The sequence below is a fragment of the Teleopsis dalmanni genome, chromosome 2 (assembly GCF_002237135.1).
Source record: "Teleopsis dalmanni isolate 2A chromosome 2, ASM223713v2, whole genome shotgun sequence".
Taxonomy (NCBI): domain Eukaryota; kingdom Metazoa; phylum Arthropoda; class Insecta; order Diptera; family Diopsidae; genus Teleopsis; species Teleopsis dalmanni.
In genome coordinates, this window is record NC_051847.1 from 156,792,752 (window position 1) to 156,799,918 (window position 7,167).

Below are 7,167 nucleotides of genomic sequence, written 5' to 3' on the forward strand. Positions count from 1 at the left end.
ATATAGCAATTTATTTAAGATTTAATACATTGAGTATTTGAATAGTGTAAGAATGAAAATCTTTTATTCACTACTTTATGTTTAATTTTGATTTTGACTCACTTGAGGAGCGTACAAAATGTCATTTATTAATTAGCAAAAATTATTCACTTAATTCATTCATCAATTCCTTCATTTGTTGCAATTTGTTCTTAATTTCCGATACTAAATAATCTCCCTTCGGTTGCAATGCTATTCTTTTTTTTCTGATATTCCAAATGTCACGCTGAATCTTTGCAAATTTCTTTTGTTCAGCCTTTAGAAGCGCCGTAAATGCTTCGTTTTCATCTGTTTGTGTCTGATCATGCTGTACTTGCGTAGCACCATCATTAGAGTCGCTAGTCAGGTCGGTGTGATTTGGTGGCTCATTTTGAGATGTGGACTTAGCGTTTGCCATGAGATTTGTTTTTTCCACAATTCCATGGAAAGGTTCTTTACGACCAGATTTTGACATATGTAAATCCGGACTTTCATTTTTTCGAACAGGGGGCATCTGAAATATAATTAATATAAGAATGTGACAAAAAAGTTGTAAATATCGTACCTCGAAGATATTAAAATTTAAAACAAATAAGATTTTCATACAAAATGCTTATTAGAACGAACACCTAGAACACCGCCGTAAGTGGAAAGAAAAACATAGAAGTACAAAGGTATTACCAAGCAGGAAATATTTATGCAGGGAAATCAAGAGTTTATTTCTATTAGCATTGCCAGAAGAGAATTTGCAATGAGTAATGAGCAAAATCGTCTAAATGAGATAGTGTAATTGTGCTATTTGCAATATTCATTTTCGTGAAAATATTTTTTATGTTTTGAACTCAATACAGAAATAAAATACAGTGAATGAAATTATATAAAGTTATACACTGTTCATCGTTCAGTAATGGGTAATGGTCTTTAGCCAATGATGTGAACATTGCACGGACTTACTTCAATAAGTCAATAAGTTTACTTCAACAAGTCCGTGCAATGGGTCACTTAGTAAACTATATAGAAGCGGTTTGCATAATATTGCAAACGTGCAATTGTTGATCTATGTTTTTCTTACATGGATCAACAATTTCTGTTTGACAAAACGTGTAAATATTTACTTTTCTATTTTTAAAGCTTATTTCCTCATTGTGTAGAGATTTTTCGTAATGAATTTATTAAGTTTTTAAAAATTCTGTATTTCTATTTTGAATTTATTAAAGTAAATCGATTTTATTTATCATATGGTTCTGCTTGAAATTTATTTTGTTTCCATAATTACCACGTTGGAATATTGAGAGGCAGCATTGACTAAGCCAAAGGACTTAAAAAATATATAAGCGCTTATCTCGCACATTTTTGCGTGGATTTTGTACGAATTTTGTAGAGCAAATGTTACTAAGCCCTTAATGCTTATCGAGATAAACACGAAAATGAGTTAAGTATTATATTACCATAAATATTATATTGCAATTAATAAAATAAATACTACAACTAAACATTTATTATATATAAAACGCATTTCTTTTTGTTTTTTTAGTTCAACTATAAGTTTTAATTGTCGTTGGTTTCAATGCAAAATGAAAATTTTTGACAGTTAAAATTACAAACTAAACTCTCGTGTGAATCCAAAATAACGCCACCACACACTTAGAAAAAAGTAGTGTTACCATATCTTTTATATTATTGTATGTGTATTATATTTAAAGTCTGTTCCACTAGCTAATCTTAGTAAAACTCTAGTAAAACACAAGTAAAGTACAAACGGAGAGTGTAACACAAATAAAGTGCCAAATTACGTTCTGTACACAGATTTTCGTAGAACAGCTTTGCGTAAAGTCTGGTGAGAACACCAGTGCCGTGCAAATAAGCAATACAAAAATTTGAATTCAAACCAAAACAGCTGATTGACACATCAACACAAATTTTACTTGGATTAAAATGTACGAGTAAAGTCTCATTTACTCGAAAATTTGCTAGTGGAACACACTTGTGTACACACAGTATTACTCAAAGTTACTACTAGTATTTAGTGGAACAGACCTATAGTCAAATGTTTCTACTATTTCATTTAGGCAGTTTAGCTTATTAAGGCCGATGATAAAGATAAGTTACCAAAGAGCTATATATATGAATTCATTATAAACAAACCAACTGTTTAAGGTGAACGATCTCGAATGCGTTTACATTTAAAAATAAATTTCCCACAAGGGAAATTACCGAAATTTGAGATATTTGTCATATGTATTATATATGAGATGTAAACAAACAACAGCTGAGCTATAAACAAATGTACTGCGAAAGTGAGTATTTAATAAAATCTGTATTTTTATTAATTAAATATGTAATACATATATAATATATTCATTACATATTAAATTTTTTGTGTGATATATTGTTAAGTAAAATTTTCCTAAACAGAAGTTCTCTTAAAACTAAAAACGACAAAATCTTAAAGTTACTTAAGTAACTTACTAAGTAAGTAGTTGATAAGAAACATTACCGACGAAATAAACAAACAGTGATAACATTTTTCATTAGAACTCCGAAAGCATGTCATGCGTTACCCTCTATTTGTACTTTAGCATTATTCATCGAAACCATGTTTTTGGACATGTTTTCTCCTTGGGTAAGGAACAAGCCCGAAATAAATCCTATTTTGGTTATATGAGTCTCTCTACCAATAGCAGTGGAATTCTTTATTGTGTAAATGAACAAATGCTTATATTCTATCTGCGTAAACCTTAAGTATCAACCAGCACTATGGTGTGTAAAGCAGACAATTCAAATACCGTAGACAAAAATAACACTTACTTATCATGTCATATTTCCAGATCATTATCAATGCTCAACTAACAGTAACAAATTCCTTCAGATTGTTTCCAAGCAAACTAAATAAATATTCAAGCTGTAACAGAAATATCAAAAGGGCTTTGAATCGTTAAGTAACGCCAAGTATATATCGGTAGATATATGTTTTAATATTTCAACAAAATTTAAATATATATTTTATTTTTCAAAAATCTTATTATACATTGGTATATAGTCGGCAATTATTAGATTATTAACAATTATAAAAATGAGTAAAAATGTTTAATCTCAACATAATTTAAATATTTTTTAAGCAATCAGATTAACGGATTTCACTCTAAAATCTGTTTAGATTTATGCAAATTAAATATTTTCATGTCGTTTTATGGAATATAATGTGTACCAACCGTACTTTTATTGGATGTCAGTGACAACATTTTCAATCGAGCACAATTTTACAGGAGTAATTAAAAAATAATATGTTTTAATTGGATTGACGAGACAAAGGCAATTGAATTCCGAAAAACATGAAATAGTTTTCGGTAATTGGGCACTACATGCCACTACTAAAATTGTTATAGAGTTGAATTTTGGTTTTTTTCTAATCTTGGTGGTATGGCAGATATGCAGATATATTCACCATTCGACAAGCACCTAAAGCGAGTTCAAGTGCATAAAATATTGTAAGCACAATGCTGAACATCGGCACTAGTTTTGTTGACATTGGTGAAATTGCATAGAACGTGGATGCGAAACTGGCACAGATACAATATTACAAAATAAATTCAATAAAATAAAATTGATATTTTCCATTGCAGTTTTGCGAGAAAATAACAAAATATTATATTGTGTTTAATGTTTTACTCGATTTATTTTTATTACAGAAATTTAAATTTTTCTTCTTCCCTTAACATTCGAACTTTGCTAAATTTAAAGGGATTGCGGTTTGCTATACATTTATGGACTGTTCGTTGGAATGTAGGCTCAAGGACAGACGAAAGTGGGTTGAATGATGTAACGTTCCGAATAATAAATAAAACTGAAATTTAAAATAAATATTTCCTACCAAAGTTTTAATATTATTTTTTTAACCTACAAGCTTCGAATAGAAAAGCTTTATGACAATTTTATTGAAGATATTCAGTAAAATTCGATTTATTAAAATTGCAGTGAAAAATTGTTTATTAAAGTATTTTATTTTAAATACTTTTGAATTTAAATTTGCTAAAAAATTAATTAATAAGGAAAACGCAGTTATTGTGGTCGTTAATGTTATTTTCACTATGAAAAAAAATAAATACTGTACGCTACTTGGTGCTAACCAAGATCCTTAATCTGTATTAGCTCGGTAGCCTATTTTGTATGTGAAGTAGCTTAAGCACTTGTAACCCAAATTACTTGTATTTTGTGTGTTGATTAATTTGAGCACTTGAAATCCAAACTAATCCATATGAGAAATAATATCTACGATTGAATTTTACTGTATTTCTTTCTGAACTTAATTAAAATTATTTACTCTATTTGTTTAAAATTATTCCATATAAAAGACATTTAATTATGCAATAATTAAAAATAAATATTAACACGTAATTCAGAAAACAACAAATCTGCCTACTCTGTGCTGACATAATTATAAGTCAAAATATGACACACTTTCTTCAGTGCACTGACCACTGACCAACAAGAAAAGCCGATAATGCAGAATTGCACTTTTCGTTGGTCAATTACTGGTCGCAGTGTTGGCCCATAAACTTAAGCACACGTAAGTAAATAAAATAATTATTAAATAATATTAAATATATATAAACATAAATAATAAACCTAAACAAATACATTTCCTCAAAGCTTTAAATAAGTTATTTTAAAAAGAGATGTTTAAACTAAAATTTATATATTAATCGTGTTTTAAAAAGATTCCAAATATAATTTTATTGACACAACTCAGACTAGTTGGTAAACTTCTGAATTTATAAACACAACCCTGTTTAATTACCAACTGTTAAGCACATTTTTATTTCGTTTTGTTTTGGCAGTCATTGAACGTACATTTGTTTACATTTTATCAAAACGAAGACTGAACTGGTTGTGCAGTAAAAAATCAGCTGACTCATTGAAAATAAGCAATTCATTATTTGTGCAGAAGTAAAATTTGGGAAAAACATAAACACCAAATTTATGGTATGTTCCAGTACATTTCAAGTAAAACTTAAGTAAAGTAACCTTGAGTTTAAAGTTCCACCAGAAAATTTTCGAATAAATGAGAGCAGCTGAGAGAGCGTAACATCCCTGTCGAAATTTGAAAATGTTACACAGACTTTACTCGTACCTTTTATTTGAAAAAAAATTTATGTTGATGTGTGAATCAGCTGTTTTGGTTTGAATTTAAATTTTTGTATTGCTTATTTGCACGGCACTGGTGGTCTCAACAGATTTTACACGTGTATACGTGTAAAGAGCGTAAATTTATTTGTGTTACGGTCTCAGTATGTAGTTTATTTGTGTTTTATTTGAGTTTTACTACGAGTAGCTCATGGAACAGAACTATCATATATGCGAACTAAATATTTTGTGAAAGTAGTTAAAATTGTGAATGTTTGATAAATTTGACATTTAAATTGGAATGAACGGCGTGTGAATCGATGTTCTTTTGATATCAGATGTTAGTTTAAAATTTTTGCCTGCTAAAATTTCAATCAAAACTGTCGTCTGAATTCAAATGTTTTAATATCGAAATAAATGAGTACACAGACTTTTGTATGCTTTTGAAATTTGATCAACTCCTAAAATGAAACTTTTATATGAAATTATATGGAAATTTTATGCATCAGTGTCTATATTATAATATTATATATAATTTTCTATTTCAACCATTCTATGGGTTTCTATTTAGATACCCAAATTTTATAATTTTGGCTCAAATCGTAGGTATGCCTTATAACAATGACGTCGTATTATTTTATATTAAGATATCATTTTATTCGATTTGGCAACCCTGGTTGCGCATTGAACGCAGTAAATGTAAATAAAAAACATGTGATTTACAATTTTCAAACCTCATTTGGATATTTTTATACAAATTTTTTATAGATTTTATATTGATTTTGTCTGCGACACATTTTGCATTAAATGAGCGTTTTATTAAGTTAATTTGTCAATGGAGTTAATTAGAAAAAATATAATTTAATGTAGCAATAGGTAATTCAAATAGCCTGTTATGTTGGTGTAATTAGAACTGAAGATTTGCTTTGAGAAAAATCATGTTTAATCAAAAAAATCTGAGTACACATTATAACATAATAACAAATTACTTCAAAGATTCTCATGTAAGTTAATGCATTTATCGATTCCTTTATATATATATTTATAATGTATATACAGTTTAAAATATATTTCAATTGAAGAGTGACACTATATAAAAATAATTTGATATTCAAGCCGGCAGCATTTTGATTGATGTGAATATGGAATTGTATGATTATTAATGGATTGGATCCATCCTCGTAGAATGTTTATTTGTTCCTGGTGCATTTAGTCAAACTTATCTAAAACTCTGTTGATTACTAAAGCAAGGACGTAAATCCTCAAATTCAATTATAATTTCCAGGTGATGTGTTTTGAAAGTCTTTTCTGTTAATGTGTACATCAATATAAAATAATACATACATTATTAATAATAAATAAATTCTATTATATATTCTAGGTAGTAATAAAGTAATGTGAAGTAACACAAATTCTAAAATAAATATTGTAATTCTAAACGGGAAGTTGATCGACTGCATTTAGACAAATATACATAGTTCGTCTAAATTATTATGGATTCCCTTCTCTTAAAACACTAACTTCAAAAAAATTTAGAATATATATTTTTAGGTGTAGCGAATCTCACATCCCATAAACAAAGTACGTGCTTGTGCTTGTGATAAGCATGATAAATTTATATATTTTATCTCAAAGTTGGTCAACCCAATGATGTATTGATATCTTTATTTTTTGCATCAATTTTATTCAATGAAATTTTCACAAAAAATAAAAAACATCTAAAAATCTACACTAAACTTTACCATTGAGAATAATGAAAAGATTCACTTTACAAAAGTGAAAAATAGTTTAAAAAGAAAAAGTAATTTTTTTAAACTTGCAGTTTTATTTGCATTAAATGTTAATACTTTTGATAAAAAAAACAATAAGTTATACTGAAAAAGAAAAATTTTAATGTATATCACAGTGATTGCATTTCAAAGCTCCAAAGCCTTTAACTTTGAAAATAAAGAAGAAAATTTTCCTTGAAGCCGTCGTGCAATTTCAATATAGCGCCAAGTGTTCGCCTACAACTGCCGGATGAAA